At 42.7% G+C, this 23,983-nt stretch overlaps 1 protein-coding gene and 1 pseudogene across 1 annotated transcript in view; one reads left to right on the top strand and one right to left on the bottom strand.

Moving 5' to 3' along the window:
* Positions 1 to 23,983, bottom strand: part of LOC136866523 (uncharacterized peptidase C1-like protein F26E4.3) — a 383,490-nt gene that overhangs the window by 122,016 nt on the left and 237,491 nt on the right. The window lies entirely within an intron of this gene.
* LOC137499074 (5S ribosomal RNA) lies at positions 10,568 to 10,686 on the top strand (annotated as a pseudogene).

Consider the following 23,983-nt stretch of genomic DNA (forward strand, 5'->3'; position numbering starts at 1 on the left):
TGTTAGCCAATAGCCTTCTTGATCTCAAAATTATTATTAATAACATTGTCATAATAATAATAATAATAATAATAATAATATGTTATTCGCTTTACGTCCCACTAACTACTTTTGTGGTTTTCGGAGACGCCGAGGTGCCGGAATTTTGTCCCGCAGGAGTTCTTTTAGGAGCCAGTAATTCTACCGACACGAGGTTGACGTATTTGAGCACCTTTAAATACCATCGGACTGAGCCAGGATTGAACCTGCCAAGTTGGGGCCAGAAGGCCAAGGCCTCAACCGTCTGAGCCACTCATCCCATTGTAAGGATCAGTACAGCATTTGGTCTGTTTGAAAAGATCAAAGCAGGCTCTCCTTCACATCAACAACACAATTGTTCAGGAAGTGCCATCCTTTATATACCATGGGGGTTTAATAAATGAGCATTGCGATTCCAGGAACTAATTATTATCCAAGCCAAAAATATGTTCAATAGTACGAGGAACCTATTCACCATTTTAACCTTTGCTCCGAGATCGGATCTTGCGATGCTATGTTTTCCCTGTCCTTCTCTTTGCTTTCGAAATGTACACAAGAATGCTCCGAATATCCTTTTTTTTCTTCTCTTTACAAGTTGCTTTATGTCACACCGACACAGACAGGTCTTATGGCGACGATGGGACAGTTAAGGGCTAGGAGTGGGAAGGAAGCAACTGTGGCCTTAATTAAGGTACAGCCCCAATATTTGTCTGGTGTGAAAATGGGAAACCACGGAAAACAATCTTCAGGGCTGCCGACAGTGGGGTTCGAACTCACTATCTCCCGATTACTGGATACTGGCCGCACTTAAGCGACTACAACTATCGAGCTCGGTTACGAATATCCTGGTTAGAATGGTAGACCAATGAGAAAGGTCTCAACTTGTTATAGCTTGTTAAATAAGAAACGAAAGAGCTAACAACCATCAATGAGCGAAAGCTCAGGTACATGAACATCTTCAATTCATCGTGGAGAAGAAAAAAGGACGAATATATTGTGAGAAGGAGAAATTCCTGGCTGCTATTGAAATGTTTCGAGCCACAGTTTCGCTAGTTATCATAATCAATTGGATCGCCAACCTTCGTAGGGAGGCGGCGTCTTACGAAGAGGAAGAAGTGATTACAAACGAAAACATTTGGAAGAAAATGAATGAGAAACCCGCTGATGTAGAAATAAAGAAAAGAAAATGGGAATGAATAGGACACATTACGGCCAGGTTTCATCAAGTGTCTTAAATTTCAACCTCGTACTACGCAATTGTAGGTCTGAATTTGACTATTAATTCTGTTTTAACCAGGAGGGTTAGTTTCCTTTCTAGGTTAAGGACTTTTTATTATTATTATGTATATGTATACTTTCTGCATGTTCCACAACATGCGTAGTACTACATGCATTTAACTAATCTTACATATTAGTGTGAAAAACATTGATTACATTTGGTGATGACCATACCTCGGATTTTTAGGTGGTAATAGGTTAGAATGCAAAATAAATTTGGTTTGTAGGAAGTGTGATGCAACCCGTTGTACCACAATGTTGGAAGAGGAGCATAAATTCAAGGAGTTCTATAGGGCGTATCCCTAATATCTATGCAAATCTCATAGCATAACCGTTGTACAGTGTAGGGTATACTTGTTACTGGCTAAAGTAAGTTTGCATTCTAACCTATCAGTACCTAATAATCCGGACTCTACTGATGACTGTTGTTCTTGACTCTTTCTCAATGCTTGAAAGTTTAAAGAGTTTCAAATTTTGCAAATAGTTTTGAATACTGTTTGATTACGACAGACTTTTGCATTGGCCAGTTGCCTACCATACTAACACAGTTTATTAACATTTCTCTCTCACTTTTCACTTTACTACACTCGAATATTGAGTGGTATATTGTTTGGGGTGCTCTGTTGCAGGAACACTCGGGATTGCGTACAAACCTAAGCCTGTGCAGATACGATGCGATGTTTCCATGGCGGGTTACTGTTGCTGTCATATTTGGCGTTAGGTTGATTTTGGTTGTTAGTCTACATTCAACTGTTGGAAGGAATTCCTTTATGATTGTACCTTTTTAAGTTTCTTCCCAGTTTCGCTGCCATTCCTTAATAGACTTTCTCCTGTGCTGATGGATAATTTGTCGTAACTTATTCCGTTTAATTGTACTGCCTCCTTTGCCACTTTATCAGCCAGCTCATTGCCTTGTACACCTATATGTGCCGTAACCCATTTCAATTGTATGCTCCAAGTATTTATTTTAAGTGTTGCGATAGTTTTCCTTATTTTCTCAATTAGGTGGTTATGGTTATCGTAATCCACTATGGAGTCAATTGTTAGATGCTTTTTTATCTTCGTCATCCTCTACCGATGTTGTTCCCAAGGATTCCAAAGCTTTTATTATGGCAAATTGCTCCGCCTGATTGATCGAACATCTGTTGTGGAGTTTAAATTTGAGTTATGTTAAGGTTGGGGTTAAGTTAAAATCTCCTTTCACTTGTGTTAAGCTGTTAACTCGAGGCTAGGCGCAAAATGAATCACCATCTACAGCGTCATACTCCCTCACGCCAAATAACCACTGTGGAGAGGTTTGGAACTGAATCCAGGCAATTGGCACGCAATCTAGCATTTAGAAATTGTTCATCACCACCTCCCCTACCCTGTCAGCCAACATTCTGATGGTGATTTTTTCCACGCACGGTACTCGAAATGGCTCACCACGGTGTCAGACCGTATAGACGTAACACCTTAAGGACAATGGCCACCAAGTGAGAGCCGGGCTGAGTAGCTCAGAGGGTAGAGCACTGTCCTTTTGAATCCAACTTGGCAGGTTCGATCCTGGCTCAGTTCGGTGGTATTTGAAGGTGTCCATACATTGACGCAAGTGCGATAAACAGATATAACCTGAAAACAATATTCTCTCACGCATGGTTAAATAATGCACCTATCGAGCCCGAATTATTATTATTATTATTATTATTATTATTATTATTATTATTATTATTATTATTATTATTACTTGTGATGTACACAAATTTAGTATTAGTATTATTATTATTATTATCCATGTAGTCGAATTATCGTATTGTGTGGGAGGTTATGTCATGAAACATGTGCTGTACATAAATATTTATATGAGTTCAGTTAATGTAAATAACTGTAAATTAATGTATAAAATTTATCCTTACCGATATATATACTTTGTGTATGCCTCTGTGGTCTATTGGTTAGTGTGATTAGCTGCCACCCCCGGAGACCCGGGTTCGATTTCCGGCTCTGCCGCGAAATTTGAAAAGTGTTACGAGGGCTGGAAGTGGGTTTGATTCCCACCTCAGCCATCCTGGAAGTGGTTTTCCATGGTTTCGCACTTTTCCTCCAGTCAAATTCCGGGATGGTACCTAACTTACGTCCAAGGTCGCTTCCTTCTCTCTTCCTTGTCTATCCCTTCCAATCTTACCAGCCCCCACCGGGGCCCCTGCTCAGCATAGCAGGTGAGGCCGCCTTGGCGAGATAGTGTTCATCCTCCCCAGTTGTATCCCCGACCCAGTGACTCACGCTCCAGGACACTGCCCTTGAGGCGGTAGAGGTGGGATCCCTCGCTGAATCCGAGGGAAACACCAATCCTGGAGGGTACACAGATAAATAATAATAATAATAATAATAATAATAATAATAATAATAATAATAATAATAATAATAATAAGGATAAGAATAATATTGACGTGTGGCCTCCTAAGAGGTCTGGTGCAGGTCTTTCCAGTTGACGCCGTATATAGACGACTTGCGCGTCTGTGAGGTTGGGACTCTACCTACGATGAATTCTAATGATTAAGACGACACACACACACACACACACACACACACACACACACAAACACACACAGACACACACACACACCAGCCCCCGAGGTATTGGAATTAACCATTGAACGTTAAAATCCCCGACGCGGGCGGAAATCGAATCCGGGATCTTCTGGACCAAAGGCCAACACGCTAATCATTTAGCCATGGAACCTGACAATAATAATAATAATAATAATAATAATAATAATAATAATAATAATAATAATAATAATAATAATAATAATAATACAATAATGGACTATAGGAACAGTAAATAGTAAGTAATAATAAATGATGTTTAGAATGCACATTTGGTTATTTTTATCTGGTGAGTAATTCTATTGCGTACATTTCATACGACTGCTCCACTTTCATCTGTTTCCAGTCCTGACCGCCGGAGGGTAGCATGCAGGCCCATAAACCTTCTCACCAACTAGATCTGGTTCTCTAGTACGTTCTCTTGAACTCTGAGGTCCCTCATAAATAAATAATAATAATAACAACACACCAATTAACGTATGCAATGTTTCTTATCGTTTACTGCTGCGTTCTACATAGATAATCTGGTCATTTATCAGGTCTTCTCCTTGGGCCTAGTTAGCGTTTCCTCCTGGAGAGAACAACTGCGTATCAAGAGCGCATCGCATGATATAAATGGCGAGGTGAAACAATAGTTCATCACGACGGGGGAGGAAAAGTCTCCAGGCAGTACTGTGACAGGCTTTATTTCAAAGAGTAATGTGCTTCATACGCACGTTTTTCCGTACGTAAATTAGGCAAACAACGCGATTACATAACAGTCTCGAATTGAAAGGTATAATTTTGCAACCAAGAATGTGAATATGTTATTATCCTTATTAAGAAATGATATGTCTAAGTGCAGATCATCGATATATACTGAATAAATGGCTAAGGCTAAGGCTTCATATGTTAATGCTTACATGGAATGTGCTCGGGTACTCACTGACTTGCATTGAGCTCAAACGACAAGCACAAGCTGCTATAGGGTGGGCAAAAGAAAACTTGCCCCAAAAATAATAAACAGCAGAATTACCCATCACAGGAAACACTGGAAACCGTGATTTCGATGCACAAATTGGTTGCTGTCAAATATCTGCGCGTGCGTATCTTTCGCATGCTCTGTTCGGAGTACGTCGCTGTGCCATTACGTGTGAGTGAGTGAGAGGAGCGGAAGTGGTTAGTGGATCCTCAGTTTTTCATTTCTTCAGATGAGGCCTCGTTCAGCCTGTCAGAGTATGTGAACTCACAGAATACTCACCATTATGCACCAGAAAATCCCCATCAGTACGTCGAAAGGTCGTTGTATAATCTCAAGATTAGTTGTGTGGTGCGCAATGTCTGGTGGCCGCATCGTAACACGATTTTTTCACCTAACCGGTATGTCCAGACACTGTTTAATCCATATGCGGACTGTATGGCTATTTTCAGCAAGACAGAGCAACAGCGCACACCGCCTTGCCACGAGTGCATGACGTGTTCGGTGAGCAGAGGATAATCAGCAGAGGCAGTGCATTCAACTGGCCACCTCGATCGCCTGACCTCAGCCCCTGTGATTTTTACCTGAGGGATAAATTGAGGAGTCAGGTGTACTCCAGTAATCCTCACTCACTGGAGATCTACAGCAGAACACTGAAACGCTATTTCTGCTGCGCGTGTCTCACAATGAACAAGATTCAATCCCGCGTCAGTCCTATTGTAAATATTTTCCGAGCCAGTTTTATTCACCCTACCCTATATTATAAGATCTTCTGTACAGCAATGCCTCTCTTTCCTGGATCCGAGGACATACTGATTTTTTCTGGCAATTGATGGACAGGTAGACTCCCCATCTAATCTACAAAAAAAAAAAAGAAAGAAAAAAAAGGAAAAAAGAAATCGTCCCTAAGGCAGGGCAGACCGGCGTCCCTCCTCTAATGGCGCCCTCGATGCCCTCTCGCCTTCGGCCTAATAATATCAAACATTCATATTGGAGAAGTTATTAGGTTAACGATAAGACTAAGCATTTGTAATAAATAGCACGAAGTGATCATTTAAATCACTTACGTATTAAAGAGCAAATTCCATGAACATATTGAAGTGTGACGCTAATCGATCCGATTAACTCGGTGAAAAAAACAGTACTAGTCTTTCTTCTGCGTATGCGCATAGGAACAAAATTTGTTATGTTAATTTACCCCTCCCCTCAACGTTTTAATGTATAAAGGTGTTTTACGACGCAAAAATTAGAAAGAATGTTTCATAGGAATTTCTTTTATTAAGTTACTTTACGTCGTGCTGACACAGTAGGTCTTATGCCGACGATGGAATAGGAATGAGCTAGGAGTGGGAAGGAAGCGGCCGTGGCCTTATTTAAGGTACAGCCCCGGCATTTGCCTGGTGTGGAAATGGAAAACCACGGAAAACCATCTCCAGGGCTGCGGACAATGGCGTTCGAACCCACTATCTCTCGGATGCAAGATTACAGCTGCGCGGCCCTAACCACACGGCAACTCGCTCGGTCGTTCGTTAGAAAAATGTGGACATACTAATTTCATATTTTAACTAACTAACTAACTAACTAACTAACTAACTAACTAACTAACTAACTAACTAACTAACTAACTAACTAACTAACTAACTAACTAACTAACTAACTAACTAACTAACTAACTAACTAACTAACTAACTAACTAACTAAATACGTAATAAATAAATGCATATACTATATATATAAAACCGTCATCAAGTGGAAAAATCAGAGGACCATGTCGAAAATTCTGACTATGCTCTGAACATGTTAAACATAAGAGGGCCAGGAATTTCGAATAAAGTAACTATAACATTTCCTGTAATTTAAATATCATGATTGTTTAATTCGAATTTTGCAATGAGATTTCAAACTAAAGCCTTCTAAAACAGTATCGCTAAATAGTCTAAAATCATCTTTGTACCCATCTTTTAGTGATTTTTTTTCCAGGGGAGGCCATCCCTCCCGTGTTGACTGGTATGATAGCCCCCGAGATCTCGGTAATCGGCGCCCCGGCACCGCTCTCATGGGGTAGCCAGCACGTCCTTACATCCAAGCTACGCAAAAGCTCGAATCAAAACATACCTAATAATAAGGGAAAGGATTTTTTAGTCACTAGCAGGTCAGAATGCAAAAGTATTTCAACAAGGCGCAAGTATCATCTAACCACTCTCCAGTTAAGTTGGGTGAGGTGCATACATTTTATGGGTTCAGGTATTTGAGATCGTTAATAGTTATGCAAATCTCCTTCTAGAACTGTTGTGCGGATAGGATACACTTGCGCCTTATTTGAATACGTTTGCATTCGAAACTGTTAATACCTACAAATCCTTTACCTACGGAAAAAGTTAGTGTAGTAACCTCTAGACCTCATGTAGGGTACAAAGGGGTCTGTCACAAGAGAACTGTCCTTTTCCGATGTATTTTGCACAGTCAACTCCAGTGCAAAGCATTAATGCCTTGGTTCAACTCCCTCTGTTTCTATCCTGCCACAGACCCTCTGCCGGTGGGGATCGAAGAATACAACCACGGTATTCCCTGCCTCTCGTAAGAGGCGACTAAAATGGGGAATAGGAGATCTCAACTTGGGAGCGTGGACTGGTGACCACGGTTACTCTAGCTGAGTCTGGCATTGCATTGTTTTAATTTACTTATGTCAGGCTTCACCTTTCCTATCCGACCTCAGGTCCCCTCTTGATTTCTTCGGACTCCAACAGTATTAGGTATGCGAGACCTAGGGAGTCTTTCATTTTCACGCCCCTCATAGCCCTTCCCTCCGTTTTGCTGATACCTTCATTCGTAAGTGTTCGAGCTCTTTCATTTTTTTCACTAGAGTTAATTGTTATCAAGTTGTAGTTTTTCTTAAAACAATAATCACCACCATTAGCACTCCCGGCCAGATCAGGTATTTTTGCCTGGATTTAATTGCTCGCTCACTGAACAAGTGGCTGCGCGGTTTAGGTCACGTAGCTATCAGCTTACTTTCGGGGTGATAGTGGGTTCGAACCCCATTGTCGGCAGCCCTGAAGATGGTTTTCCATAGTTTCCCATTTTCACACCAGGCAAATGCTGGGGCTGTACCTCAATTATGACCACGGCCGCTTCCTTTACACTCCCCTAGCTCTTTCCCATCGCATCATCCTCATAACACCTATCAAATTGTAATAAGAAAATCGCTGGTTCGAGGTCCACTCAGCTGACGTGATTAGAATTGAGGAGATATCTGAAAAAGTGATAACGGCCCTGGGCTAGAAAGGCTACTCTGAGTGAATTCATCGCGCTGACCACGCGCCACTCGTAATCTGCAGGCCTTTGCGCTGAGCAGCCATCGCTAGCTTGGCCAAAGGCCCTTGGCCGCTGACAGCGTCACGGGGATAAAGAATGCATATATTTAAGCACAGGTCTGGGAAACAATTTTTACAGGGTGAACCCAATCTCCACCGGCAAACTTCCGTAGGTTGTTCAGGGATACCTCCTGAGTGTATTGGTATAAGGGACGCATGGTGTCCGGTGGCTCCTTACAGAGTAATAATTATACAACGTCTTTTTAGGCAGTATATAAATAACTTCGTATGACTATTTCTAGCCGAGTGCAGCCCTTGTAAGGCACACCGTCCGGTGAGGGTAGGTAACTGCGTGTTATTGTGGAGGAGGATAGTGTTATGTGTGGTGTTAGTTGCAGGGATGTTGAGGACAGCACAAACACTCAGCCCCCGAACCACTGGAATTAACTAATGACGGTTAAAATCCCAGACCCTGCTGGGAATCGAACCCGGGACCCTCTGAACCTAAGGCCAGTGTGCTGACTATTCAGCCAATGAGTTGGACATTTTAGCTACCGGTAGTAATATGTTAGAATGCAGACTAATTTGGTTAGTAGGAAGTTTTGTGCAACCCGTTCTTCCATAATGTAGCAAGAGTATCATAAATTCTAGGAGTTCTAGAGGCCGCACCTCTAATATCTATGCACATCTCGTAGCTCCCTTTCAGACCGTGTACGCACAATTTTAGTTATCCCTGACCGTATTTCATGTTTTTCGGCGCTAGACCGTACTGCAGTGATTGTGCGGGACAAGTGGCGTGTATTTCAATTGCTTTTAGTATGCACTTGATCGCCAGGGCGAAGGAAGAAGAGTTTAAAAAGCACAGTTGATCGGCGAGATGGCGGGAAGCAGTAGTGCCAAAAGTAAGTATTTATTTATTGCGTTTATATTAATCTAGAAGCTTTACTGAATACCGGAATATATTCAATGAAGTGTGTACATTGGTTAGTGAACGTAAATTTTGCAGATGCATCATCGTATGTGATACAACGAGGTTTTGAATTTTGATACGCACAATTCTGTGGGTCCTGTTTTTCGGATGTTAGTTTTTATTTTGTAAAATAAACTATCAATATGTGTATTGAGAAGCATTTTAGTCAGTTTTTGGCATACAAACAAAAATTCACACCTCCAGTTTTCTTTCAGGTCTGAAAGGGATAACCGTTGTACAGGGTAGAGTATACTTGTTACACGCTTAGCCCTTTCCCTTCCTTGCGTCGTCGAAAACTTTCGATGTGTTAGTACGACGTTAAACCACAATAAAAGTATTCTCTGCCCTCTACGACAGATACAAAGATTCTGCATCCATAAAAAAACAGCTACACGCGGGCCCTGATTATGGAACACAGCCTAAATTACAGAATATCCTGCAATATAAATATTTCAGTCTGAAAGCTAGCGTGGCATTAGACAAATAGCGCAAAACTCTACCTATTATTTTCCGCCGTAGGATGTTTACAGCATGTCATATTTTGGCCTTTTAACGTTTTTAATCATTTTTGTCATTTTCCGGTAATTTTTCATATTATGTTTCTCCGAGAATATTTTTGTCTTTTTATTCCATTTTCGCATACCTGCCTTCAGTCATCTCAAAGACAGATTTTTCACGTCTCCTAATTTTGTCTGTAATTTATTACAGTTATCTTCCTGAGAAATATATATTTATGTGAATTAGGAGGGAGAAAGATGCGTAGAAAGTGACAGAAGGGTGAGCCTCAATTGAACTCTGATGATTTGATATATTTCAAACATGTCCCAACAACATCCTGCGATGTTGAGCGGTCTTTTCTCCGTTACAAGTCAATGTTGCTTGAAAAATAGAAATCAACGTTCCTACTTGAAAACTAAAAAATGTATGTAATTTGCTATTGTAATTATTTCTGATCGCTCAACAAAATGTGACATTTATTTCATTCTGTGCAGAGTCGAGCGTTTCCTCTGGATTGAGTAAATGAATAAATGCCATATACCATATAATAATAAAATTATTATTATTATTATTATTGAAAGTGCTAGATTTTTAAAGTTAGTTTCAATATAATGTTAATTTAAACAGCCGCTAGATTTTGAAGATTTCGAAAATGTTACCAAAAACCTTTGAAGTCATATTTATTGTCATTTGCTAGTACATTTTTAGGTCATAAATATCCGGACCCTAGTCATCACCTTCCCATACTTAACCTACGATAGCAATGTCAATTGAAGATACATTTAACAAGTACTGAGTATAAACTAAAACTCTCCTCAGCTCATACCATGTGTTTCAGAGGTCACTAGTCCACAGCACTTTGTGTGTTAATAATAATCATTTTACGCCCCATCAAGTACTTTTTACAGGTTCCGAAGGCAATGATCTGACGAAATTTTGTCTCTTAGAGGCCATACCATGTTGAATACACCGGTTCTAGTCCGATCACAGCAGTTAAGCAACATTGGGTGTGGTCAGTACTTGGATGGGTGACCGCTTGGGAACACCACGTGCCGTTGGCTCAATCCCCGGTCTAGAAAGCCAAGAATGACAGCCGAGAGGATTCGTCGTGCTGACCACACGACACCTCGTAATCTGCAGGCCTTCGGGCTGAGCAGCGGTCGCTTTATACGCCAAGGCCCTTCAAGGGCTGTAGTACCATGAGATTTGGTTTGGAAGTTCTTTTATGTGTTAGTAAATCGATGTATTTTAATTTTCCACAGTGTTTTTGCTCTGACACCAGGCCAATCATCGTCTAGTGTATTTCAGTTCCACTGAACGTAATGTAATCCTGGTTCCAAACTCAGCTGCCGGCCCCGCGGTATAGGGGATAGCGTGGCTGCCTCTTTTCCGGAGGTCCCGGGTTCGATTCCCGGCCAGGTCAGGGATTTTTACCTGTATCTGAGGGCTGGTTCGAGGTCCACTCAGCCTACGTGAGTACATGGCCGGGAGGATTTGTCGTGCTGACCACACGACATCTCCCAATCCAGAGGCCTTTCGGCTGAGCAGTGGTCACTTGGTAGGCCAAGGCCCGTCGGGGCTGTTGCGCCATGGGTTTTGGTTTGGTTTCCCAAACCCAGTTTGTCATTAAGGTGCAAAAGTTTACGGTTATTTTTATTATTATTGATATATCTTTCTTTTAGTGCCGGGAGTATCTGAGGACATGTCCGGCTCACTCGGTGCAGCTCCTTCTATTTGGCCCTCATGGGCGACCTGCGTATTTTATTATGGGATGATGACAATGTGGTATGGAGAGGGTGAAACCCGGTGTCGGTACATAGCCTGCTCCTGTTGAATAATACCGAGGGGTCTGCTCAAGTTTTAACGTCTCCATCCGACGGACGAATCACCATCAACAGCGGCATATGCCCTCATTGCATGTGAACACTGCGGAGAGGTTTGGAATTGAATCCAGACTTTTGGCACGAAATCTAGTGAATAGAAATTATATATTTCCTACCCTGCCGGCCAACATTGTGATGGTGAATGTGTATACATCTTCTTCTTATTATTTATCTGTTTACCCTCCAGGGTTGGTTTTTCTCTCGGACACAGCGAAGGATCCCACCTCTACCGCCTCAAGGGCAGTGTTCTAGAGCTTCAGACTCTGGGTCGGGGGATACAACTGGGGAGGATGACCAGTACCTCGCCCAGGCGGCCTCACCTGCTATGCTGAACAGGGCCCTTGTGGAGGGATGGGAAGATTGGAAGGGATGGACTAGGAAGAGAGAAAGAAGCGGCCGTGGGCTTAAATTAAGTACCATCCCGGCATTTGCCTGGAGGATAAGTGGAAAACCACGGAAAACCACTTCGAGGATGGCCGAGGTGAGAATCGAACCCACCTCTACTCAGTTAACCTCCCGAGGCTGAGTGGACCCCGTTCCACACCTCGTACCACTTTTCAAATTTCGTTGCAGAGCCGGGAATCCAACCCGGGCCTCCGGGGGTGGCAGCTAATCACACTAACCACTACACCACAGAGGAGGACGAATGTGAATACATATTAATTTTAATTTCACATCGGGATTCGAAGCGGCTAATTACGGTGTCAGTCTTGACTCCTGAGCGATCAATCATGAAGATGCTGGTGAATATGTACGGTGATATTGACGCAAGGAGCCTCCGTAGCTCACTCAGCAGCGCGACGGCCTCTCACCATTCCGTGTTTCAAATCCCGGTTACTACATGTGATATTTGTGCTGGACAGAGCGGAGGAAGTACGGGCTTTTCTGCGGGTACTCTTGTTTTCCCTGTCTTCTTTAGTTCCAACAACACTCTCCAATACCATTTCATTTCATCTTCCTTTTATTCTGCCGCTTCTCCCACATCTGTGGGGTCGCGGGCGCGAACTGCACGGCACATGTGGATTTGGACCTATTTTACGGCCGGATGCCCTTCCTGACACCAACCCTCTATGGAGGGATGTAATCACTATTGCGTGCTTCTGTGGTGGATTGTAGTGTAGTGTGTTGTCTGGATAAGAATAGGGGACTGTTTGGACATACACAAACACCCAGCCTCCGAGGCAGAAGAGTTAATCAGAAGCAATTAAAATCGCCGACCCGGCCGTGAATAGAACCCGGGACCCTCTGAACCGAAGGGCAGTACGCTAACCATTCAGCCAACGAGTCGAATAATAATAATAATAATAATAATAATAATAATAATAATAATAATAATAATAATAATAATAATAATCCTGTTTCAAGTTTCAACCGGGTCAAGGATGTAATGAATGAAGCCCTTATCTAGCGGCGAGGATAGGAACTGTGCCGGCTACTGAAGCCTGACGCACTCCTCTGCGGTAATAATCATTGCCCCATAGGAGTGCAACACGCTTCGCCAGCCTGCACAGTTCCTATCGTCACCGCTAGATGGGGCTTCATTCTTTCCATTCCTGACCCGGCCGAATGACTGGAAACAAGCTGTGGATTTTCATACTCTCATATCCTGTATAACTAATCAACAACAACAACAACAACAACGTGTTTATTCCCTTCGTAACATAAAGTATATCACAGAACTGTAACCTAACTACGGGGAAAATCCAAAGTTAACGGGAATCAAAGAGCGGTGAACTTGATCAGATGCTAGTGAACCCTCGCGCCCATGAACACTGAGCAAGAACTTGTGCAAAGAATTTATGAACAACTAGTCGCCAAGGAGACAGAAAAGAAATGTGATCTCTTGACTTTTTACAGAGTTAATTAAAATGAATCAGGTTTTCACATCAAAAGTCTGCCTACGCACTTACCAAGATTATTAACTTGTTAATTGAATGTTGCGTTTTATGAATGAATGACAGTGATTATTTTTATCACATATTTATTAAGATTTAAGTTAGAGCATTTTTCTAAACCAGTTTAACACATTAGCCTACTGCATGTGATCGTAAATATCGGATGTCACTGTTGGAAAACCCTATTTTGTAATGTTGACGGGTGCAAAACCATTAACTTAGTTACAAAAGGAATATAAATACTAATATATGTTCATTTCTCCCCTGAAGGGGAAGGCGGGCCGGGCCGTCTCTCAGGCCAGGAGGAGATGTGAGAGGGTGGGCGGCCCTAGCCTATACTAGGAACTGTCCCGGCATTCGCCTTAGTCCAGGGAATAGAAAACAACGGAAAACCATTTTCAGGACAGCCGAAGGTGGGGACCAGTCCCTCTCAGTCTCCCGAATGCAGAGGCGTAGAGCTACAGTAGAGCCGTGCCTCTGCTCGGTTGGCCGGTCCGAGTGCAGAGCTGTCGGACCATGGACCAGCCGTGGCTACTTGTGGGCCGAGACCTACTCTGCAACCGTTGAAAAAAAGGAATACCGCAGTCCTCTGAGAAAGTCTGGCAATAGTGGTGAGCAGGACAAGGTTTCGTATGTAATAAAAATGGCTAATTACCGGGCGAAATGGCCGTACGGTTAGGAGTGCGCGGCTCTGAGCTTGCATTCGGGAGATAGTGGGTTCGAATCCCACTGTGGCAGCCCATAAGATTGTTTTCCGTGGTTTCCCATATGCACACCAGGCAAAGACTGGGGCTGTACCTTAATTAAGGCCACGGCCGCTTCCTTCCAACTCCTAGTCCTTTCCTATCCATTCGTCGCTATAAGACCTATCTGTGTCCGTACGACGTAAAGCCGTTAGCAAGGCTAATTATATATAGTCGCTCAAAAATGAAATGGTATTGAGTGTTTCTCACATTTAATATGTTAATCAGTACAGCCCGGAAGTCCAGGCATTTATTTTTTGCTAAAATAGGAAGGCAAATAAGCATTAACATTTAGGAAATATGCAGTAAAACAATTAAAATATGCATTTATAATGAAAAAATTTGGGCACTAAAATAATAAATATCTTTGTTGTAAGCTACGTAACACACATCTGCATCACATTTTAGTACTAAAAATCTCACATTCCGCTGTGAGTGGTGATGGTAGAATAACGTCAACGGTTTCCGCTGTCTGTCGTGAGACGAGGCGACTAAAAGGGGGACCACGTCTCTCTACTTGGGAGTGCAGATTCGCGACCATGGTTCCTCAAGCTGAGTTTGGCATTGATTCCACTTGTGTCAGGTTCCCAGCTCTTACCTTTCCTTTGGTCAACTCTTGTTCTTTTTCGACCTCGATGGTAGTAGATTTGTGAGTCCTAGGGAGTCTTTAATATTCACGCTCTTTGTTGGCCTTCCCTACTTTAGCCGATACCTTCATTTTTGGAAGTATGGGACCTCTTTCATTCTCCTTTTGATTAGTGTTATTAGACGATGATTACCACGTTGTTCCTCTTAAAACAATAATCACCACCACTACTTAATTTTACGTAGCAGGGACGGGACCCGGCAACGCTCTCGACCATTTGGCTTGCTGAGTTTTCAGTGTGTAATATGAAAATATATTTTGTGTAAATGTTGATTTTTATCTATTGAGCTTAAATTATATTTTTTCACTATCATTAATACAGTCAGCACGCGAATCCTCTCGGCCGTTAGTTGGAATTATATATTTTCCTTTCTATTGGTTAATTTTAATACATCAATAAGAGCAGAAAATATCTACAACAACTTTTGAAAGGGCAAAAAAAAAAAAAAAAAAAGCATTAAACTATCAAATAGGCTACGGAAGCTAAAATATGCAAAAAGGCAAAATAATAAGTGGTCCTACCGTTCCCGAATGTACGAAAACATGTTTGTTTCCATGTCACACTTCGATGTATCCACACAGATAAAAAAGGCATTTTGCCTAACTTCCGGGCTCTAGTTATCAGAAAAACCTCAATGGTGCAAAAAGTTAGAAGAAACAGACATGAACGCAGCGAGAATGATTTCCGGTACAAACAGGTGGGAACAATGGCAGGAAGGTACTCGGAATGAGGACATATTGACTAAGTTAGGTATGAACTCGATGGACGAAGCTGTACGCGTAAAGCGGCTTCGGTGGTGGGGTCATGTGAAGCGAATGGAGGAGGATAGGTTACCTAGGAAAATAATGTACTCTGTTATGCAGAGTAAGAGAAGTAGAGGGTGACCAAGACAACGATGGTTAGACTCAGTTTCTAACGACTTAAATATAAGAGGTTTAGAACTAAATGAGGCCACCTCACTAGTTGCAAATAGAGGATTGTGGCGACATTTAGTAAATTCAGAGAGGCTTGCAGACTGAACGCTGAGAGACATAATGGTCTACAGTGATGGTGTAGGTATGTGTTTATGTTTGAATGTAAGAACACGATCAAAAGTGTACAAATATTAAAACAGAACAAGGCACTAAAATTAGAGTTTTTATCGACCTTAATTTTTATCGACTTTGGCTAATCTTTTCCATACACATTTATTTTATTTTTATTTAGTCAGTTTACCACTCGCCTGGTGGCAATGATCGTTAACGCGTGACGTCTATATGGTCTGACAGCATGGTTAACCGGTTCGATTCCCGCTCGTCGAAAAAAAGTTTCACCAGCAGAATGCTGGCCACAGGGTAGTTGAGGTGGTAGTATACATTTTGTAATCACTTGATTGCGTGCCAGGAGCGTGGATTACATTCCAAACCTCTCTGGAGTGCTCATATGGAGTGAGGGCATGTGAAGCTGTTGATGGCGATTCGTCCGTCGGATGGGGACGTAAAGCTTTGAGCAGACCCCTTGGTGCTAGTTGACAGGATTAGACTATGTGCCTGCACCAGGTTTCGTCCTCTCCATTCTACAGTCATTCATTTAATCTCATTAACTCCTCTAATGATGCTAATGTCAGGAAGGGTATACGGTCGTAAAGCTCGCTACGAAGGTTCATCTCACTTCATATACGATCCCGTAGAGAAGCGGGACATGTTTACCGTCCAGATTTGGTTTCTCCCTCGGACTCAGCGATGGATCCCTTCTCTACCGCTGGTGACCAGTACCTCGCCCAGGCGGCCTCACCTGCTATGTTGAACAGGGGCCTTGTGGGGGTCTGGGAAGATTGGAAGGGATAGACAAGGAAGAGAGAAAGAAGCGTCCGTGGCCTTAAGTTAGGTTCCATCCCAGCGTTTGCCTGGAAGAAAAGTGGGGGAAACCACGGGAAACCATTTTGAGGGTGGCTGAGGTGGGAATCGAAGCCCTCTGCTCAATTGATCTCCAGAGGCTGAGTGAACCCCGTTCTAATACTCGTACCACTTGTCAAACTTCGTGGTAGGACCAGGAATCGAACCCGGCCCACCGCGGATGGCAGGTAATCACACTAACCACTACTCCACAGAAGTGGAACTTTTACATACCTCTTTCCACATACAGACATGATACTTGAGAAGTTGATAATTTTTCGTGTATTTATTTTCAACTCAAATATGGCCAATTTTTAACTATTTATTTACCCTACTGTACAGGTACATGATCAATTTTGGAGTCTCTCTCTTCCAACTACGGTTGAACGAGATGTTTATACAATAACATGCACCCATTGTTTTTTTTAAGTGACTGTACATATATGGCCTTAATGCTGACCATTCAGCCAAGGAGTCGGACGCTACAGTGAACATAAATAAATAAATAAGTAAGTAAATAAATAAATAAATAAATAAATAAATAAATAAATAAATAAATAAATAAATAAATAAATAAATAAATAAATAAATAAATAAATAAATAAATAACGAGATATTTATACAATGAAATGTCGTATGGCTTTTAGTGCCGGGATATCCCAGGACGGGTTCGGCTCGCCAGGTGCAGGTCTTTCTATTTGACTCCCGTAGGCGACCTGCGCGTCGTGATGAGGATGAAATGATGATGAAGACAACACATACACCCAGCCCCCGTGCCATTGGAATTAACCAATTAAGGTTAAAATCCACGACCCGGCCGGGAATCGACCCCGGGACCCCCTGAACCGAAGGCCAGGACACTGACCGTTCAGCCAACGAGTCGGACGCTACAGTGAACATAAATAAATAAATAAATAAATAAATAAATAAATAAATAAATAAATAAATAAATAAATAAATAAATAAATAAATAAATAAATGTCCCGGATATAACCTGCCTTGAAGCAAATAGCTCTTTATATATTTGTTCCCTTTGAAAAGTTTCTGAATTTTACGTTGAAATGGCCTTGTCCTTTCACTTATTCTTCCTCTACTTCAGATGAGTTCAGTTCATTTAGCTAATACAACAACATTAATAATACCGATCGAGTTTTCCGTCTGATTAGGGTAGTGCAGCTGTGAGCTTGCACTCGGAAGACAGTTGATTCGAACCCCACTGTCAGCAGCCCTGAAAATTAATTTCCGTGGTTTCCCATTTTACACCAGTAAATACTGGGGCTACCTTAATTAAGGCCACGCCCGTTTCCTTCCCTCTCCTAGCCCTTTCCTATCCCATTGTCGCCATAAGACCTATCTGCGTCCGTGTGGCGTAAAGATGATAATAATAATAATAATAATAATAATAATAATAATAATAATAATAATAATAATAATAATAATAATAATAATAATAACCTTCAGCAGCTGTCTGTCTGGAGAGATGTGGATATGTCGAAACTTTGTTCTATACAGAAGTTCGTTCGTTTGATGCGAAGTCTCGTCGCTCTCGCATTTAAGCTCTCTTATGCCAGTCGGTTGTGCTGAGATTCGAACCCACAACTATAAGCAATGGCATAAGTGCCTAACCAATCATTCAAAGCAGGTGGCTTCTAGAAATCCGAAACGATGCTCACCTATGAGATGTAGAAAATTGTGTTTAAGATTTATTTTGTAAAGAATGGCTGTGGATGTTAAAAGAGGTACCGGGCGAGTTCGCCGTGCGATTAGGGCGCGCAGCTGTGAGCTTGCATCCGGGAGATAGTGGGTTCGAGGCCCACTGTCGGCAGCCCTGAAAATGCTTTTCGGTGGTTTCCAATGTTCACACCAGGCAAATGCTTGGTCTGTACCTTAATTAAGGACACGGCCGCTTCCTTCCTACTCCTGGGCCTTTCTTATCCCATCGTCGCCATAAAACCTATCTGTGTCGGTGCGACGTAAACTAAATTGTCATATAAAAAGTGAGGTGATCAAATTAAATTTAACTTTCCTTTTTTTATGAGTATTTACTGAACATAAGAAGGGATGTGTTTTTATGGTCTATAATTGTTTCAAGGAGTATGAACGTCGTATTGTCGCCAGTACTAGACAGTGATGTCATGCTCCCCAGGGCAGCAAGATAATATCCACCCACAGAGTTGACATCTCCCAGGAAGGCATTCGTTGAGTTGCCCATGTCGCAGCCTATCGGAGCTCTGATCTGCCTTAATGGTCCGCGCTTGGAATTACCTTGTTGTCCGTTGAGATAGTACGAACAGGTTAAAAAAAAAGAAACAGATTATAGTTTTACGTGACTGTCGCCAGCCACAGAACCTTCAGTTTTACTTGGAATAGAAATGTGGAAATTCCAAAATCCAATGAAAAAAAGGCGAGTTCGGAGTACATAGAGCGTGAACCCGAATCCACCGACAAGCTATCGGAGGTTGTTCTGTGATATCTTCTGAGTATATTGGTATAAGGGACCCGTAGTCACCGGTGGCTCTTTACAGAGTAATGACATTTCGTTTGGTTTGTTGCCCCAATTAGCTTTGTACCAGTATGCAATAATAATCTTTCTTTCTTTCTTTCTTTCTTTCTTTCTTAATCTGTTTACCCTCCAGGGTTAGTTTTTCCCTCGCACTAAGCGAGGATCCCACCTCTACCGCCTCAAGGGCAATGTCCTGGAGAGTGAGACTTTGGGCCGGGGGATTACAACTGGGGAGGTGGACCAGTACCTCGCCCAGGCGCCCTCATCTGCTGTGTTGAACAGGTACCTAATGAGAGGATAGGAAGATCGGAAGTGAGAGACAAGAAAGAGGGAAGGAAGCGGCCATGGCCTTAAGTTTGCCGGGAGGAGAAGTGGGACACCACGGAAAACCACTTCCAGAATGGCTGTGGTGAGAATCAAACCCCCCTCTGCTCAGTTGACCTACCGGAGCTGAGTAGAGCCCGTTCGAGCCCTCGTACCACTTTCCAAATAACATGGCAGAGCCGGAAATCGAACCCGGGCCTCCGGGGGTGGCAGCTAATCACATTAACCAATACAATAATAATAATAATAATAATAATAATAATAATAATAATAATAATAATAATAATAATAATAATAATAATAATACTTGTTCTAGTCCGTCCTAAATGTTAGTTCTTGACAGACGCCAGGCTGTCGGAATTTTGTCCCGCAGGGGAGTTCTTCAACGTGCCGGAAGCCAACGAAACGAAGTTGTTACATGTAAGGGAAGAGTTCTCGATTTATTACATACTGTACTGTAGTGTACATTGAGAGAACAGATTGAACGCATCGTGATAAAAGTGAACGTGCTCCGTCCGAGGGTTCTTGCATCTCTCTGTGCTTTGTGTTGTACGTTTTGGTTATTGCATATTACAGGCCTTTTCACTGGTGTGCAGGTATTTTCACAGAAAGAGGATGATTGCGGTAACAAAGTGAATAAATCATCCAGAGTCGATTTTTAGGCACCGATAGGTTAGACTGCAAACTTACTTAACTACTTAGCCTCTGAAAGTGAGCAGCAAGACTGGACAGAACTTCGTGTAGCTGTACAACACTGGAGATCTGACAAGCGAGTCGGCTACAGGACCGGCTCGCTTTTGAAGTACTCCACGTGGCCTGTCACTAACAAAGCACATTCTAGGATATTTCGTACCACTAGACCGGCTGATTGCCTGTAAATTGTCAGATAATGACTTTAAAATATTTAGGAAGGGACATTTTGTACCACTTGAAAGAGTGGGAAGTATTGTGAAGTCATTTTTTTTGCTAGTGGCTTTGCGTCGCACCGACACAGATATGTCTTATGGCGACGATGGGATAGAAAAGGGCTAGGAATGGGAAGGAAGCGGCCGTGGCCTTAAGGTACAGCCCCAGCATTTGCCTGGTGTGAAAATGGGAAACCACGGAAAACCATCTTCAGGGCTGCCGACAGTGGGATTCGAACCCACTATCTCCCGGATGCGAGTTCACAGCCGCGCGCCCCTAACCGCACCGCCAACTCACCCGGTATTGTTGCGAAGTAAAAGCAATATCCTAATTAATGTATTCATTTGTATATCCATTGTCCACTACTGGCGCAGAAGCTTCCGAACGATGTGACCACTTCTGATGTTAACCTTACGTCGGGCGCAGCTAATCTGATTGGCACACGTACAGAGTTGCCAACACAATTTTTATTTAATAAGCAGGATCATCATCCAACATAAGCTAGAAAAAGCTAAATGAGAACTAGAAAAGTTAAAAAATAAGCCAAGTATTTATAACACTGCTCACCGGCTAGAGAATGGAATTGTTTTGTTGGTGTTTTCCGTGATTCCCCACTTTCCACCAGGCAAATGCCGGGATGGTACCTAACTTAAAGCTACGGTCACTTCCTTCCCTCTTTCTTGTCTATAGCTTGCAATCTTCTCATCCCCTCACTAGGCACCTGTTCAGTATAGCAGATGAGGCCGCCTGGGCGAGGTACTGGTCCTCCTTCTTAACCGAGCTCGATAGCTGCAGTCGCTTAAGTGCGACCAGTATCCAGTAATCAGGAGATAGTGGGTTCAAACCCCACTGTCGGCAGCCCTGAATATGGTTTTCCGTGTTTTCCCATTTTCACACCATGCAAATGCCGAGGATGTACCTTAATTAAGGCCACGGCCGCTTCCTTCCACTTCCTAGGCCTTTCCTATCCCATCGTCGCCATAAGACATATCTGTGTCGGTGCGACGTAAAGCAAAGTAGCAAAGAAAAACGAACGTCCTTCTTCCTTGTGTACACCCGACCTAAAGTCTCACGCTCCAGGACACTGTCCTTGAGGCCGTAGAGGTGGGATCCGTCGCTGCGTCCGAGGAAAGAAACCAACCCTGGACGGTAAACGGATTAAGAAAGAAAGAAAGAAAGAAAGAAAGAAAGAAAGAAAGAAAGAAAGAAAGAAAGAAAAACGAACAAATTATCGCAGGAAGTGGTAAAACATTCTTGGTGTGCAATTTCTGTTTGGTTCAGGAGCAGGTAGAAGTGTTTAGTGTATATTCTCCGACGTCCGCATATAAAATAAGGTACCGGGAGATGTATGTGTATATTGGATATTCAGCCCGAAAGCTGGTTGAATCCTCAACAAGTTCACCATTCGCTGTCATAGGTAGCCTAGGTGTCACTGAAGAGGCGTACTATGGAAATGAGGAGTGAGGCAGTTTCCCGTTGCTTTCCTCACTGAGCCAGAAGTTGCTACTGCGCATCAGTCTGCCAAGCCCACTGAAATGCATGCACCAACCGACCCTATGAGTGACATTTTCACACCATTCATAGCAGGGACTGGCTGCATAAGGAATGGTATTACTAGCGTCACTCATACCTCAGCCACTTTCATATTGCCAAAGCCAAGTATAAGACTGAGACAGGTCAATGAAAGTAACAATTTTATTCTAGCACATACCAGAAGACATAGTGCACTGTAAACACTACATCTTGCCAGCAAAGGCCTCGTGAACGTAACGTGGTGTCGAGCAATCTAGGAGGCAGGTGGTTCTTTACGATGGTGTCATGTCAGATGGGCGGTGCAGTGGACCTCCCACATGAGATGTCGTAAGGAGCGGTTGTCAACCCTGACCTCGTCCTGAAAGGTTACCGTTGAACTTTTGAAGAAGAGGTGGACGGCCGCTTTGATTAGTATATGACAGAACAGGCTGCTTCTGTTATGGATAACAAAAAAAGCAATGGAACAACGTTTCGAACCCGAAATACATTATACGATCTCTGCTGAGGTCTCTAATACCACATTCAATAAGTCGGTAACGTTTCGCCCGCAAGGCTAGTAATAATAACATTATAGTGAAGGTCAAATTATGCTAATCTTACCTTGCATTGCTCGTAGAGGAGAGATGTGCACATTACGATTGCCAGACCCACCAACATGCCCCCCCCCCCGGAAAGTATGTTTATTCTCTTAATATAATGATGCACGTCTCATTGTCCGAACGTTCAATAGCTACTAACACTGCCATTGGCTGAAATATCATGCAAAATGATATAATTCCCAGAAAGCAACACACACAGATTTCGTCACCAACCACCGCACAAGCAAATAATAAACATTGTGGGGCACTGACTGACACAGAACAGAGCCTATGCGAGGGCGTATTCCCTACGAGAGGCTCTTTGCTAAACTACCCCTGACGTGTTAGACAAATGAACTTTCGTTGCTATTCACGAAGTGCGCAGAGTTATAGATGCAAAAAAATTCATAAGCAATGTGAGACAATGACTGTCACACAGGACAAAGCCACTGCTATGCGGGGGGACGAAATCGCTACGAAAGGCTCTTTACTAAACACCCCTGACGTATTAGAGTAACGGATTTTAGTTATTAGCCAGGACGAACGCAGAGCTATAAATGCACAAAATCCTAAACAATGTGAGCCAATGGATGACAAGAAGCAGCCCTTTCTGCTAAACCCCGCTGACGTGTTAGACTATTTTGATTTTTACTAGCAGGACGCGCGGAGACCTGTACATAAAAGCCTACATATCCCAACTTCTGCACAAAGTCATAGCAACAAAACAAGAAAAATAGGGTTGCAGTTGGCAACACTTCTTTGAAAGCAAATAGGCCGATGTCAGCGCTGCAGGTGGATGAGCTAAGAAATAAACAAACGACAGTCATTGAACGGCTAAATGCGTACGCTTCAAGTGATGCCTGTATGTGTGAATCTTGCGGGTCTTTCAGTAAAACTGTGCCAAAAATTCTTATCACTGTACCCAGCTGAGTGGCTTCCTTACCTAAGCCTTTTTCTTTTGGCACTGAATACGTCTATAAGTTTGGAAATCTGCTTGGGACGGTGAGCACTATAAAAGCATGAAAATGAAAATCCACGACCTGTTTCCAGTCATTCGATCGGGTCAGGAATGGAATGAAGTCCTCATCTAGCAGTAAGGATAGGAATTGTGCCGGCTGCCGAAGCCTGTCGCACTCCTCAGGGACAATGATTAATGACTGACAGATGAAATGAAATTATATTGGATAGTGTTAATTAGACTGAACGACGACAGGGAAAGCCGGAGTAACCGGAAAAATCCTGTCCGCCTCCACTTTGTCCAGCCCAAATCTCACATGGAGCGACAGGGATTTGAACCACGGAATCCAGCGGGGAGGGGCCGGCACGCTGCCGCCTGAGCCACGGAGGCTCTACTATACAAGCATGATAGTTTCAAATAAAATTAATGTGTAGACTACACGTCGTACGACTGTTCAGTATCTCGCCACAAAGAGAAAGGGCCAGTGCAGCCAATGATAAGTGTCTGATCTCGG

This window comes from Anabrus simplex, chromosome 3 (genome assembly GCF_040414725.1).
Source record: "Anabrus simplex isolate iqAnaSimp1 chromosome 3, ASM4041472v1, whole genome shotgun sequence".
In the NCBI taxonomy this organism is placed as follows: domain Eukaryota; kingdom Metazoa; phylum Arthropoda; class Insecta; order Orthoptera; family Tettigoniidae; genus Anabrus; species Anabrus simplex.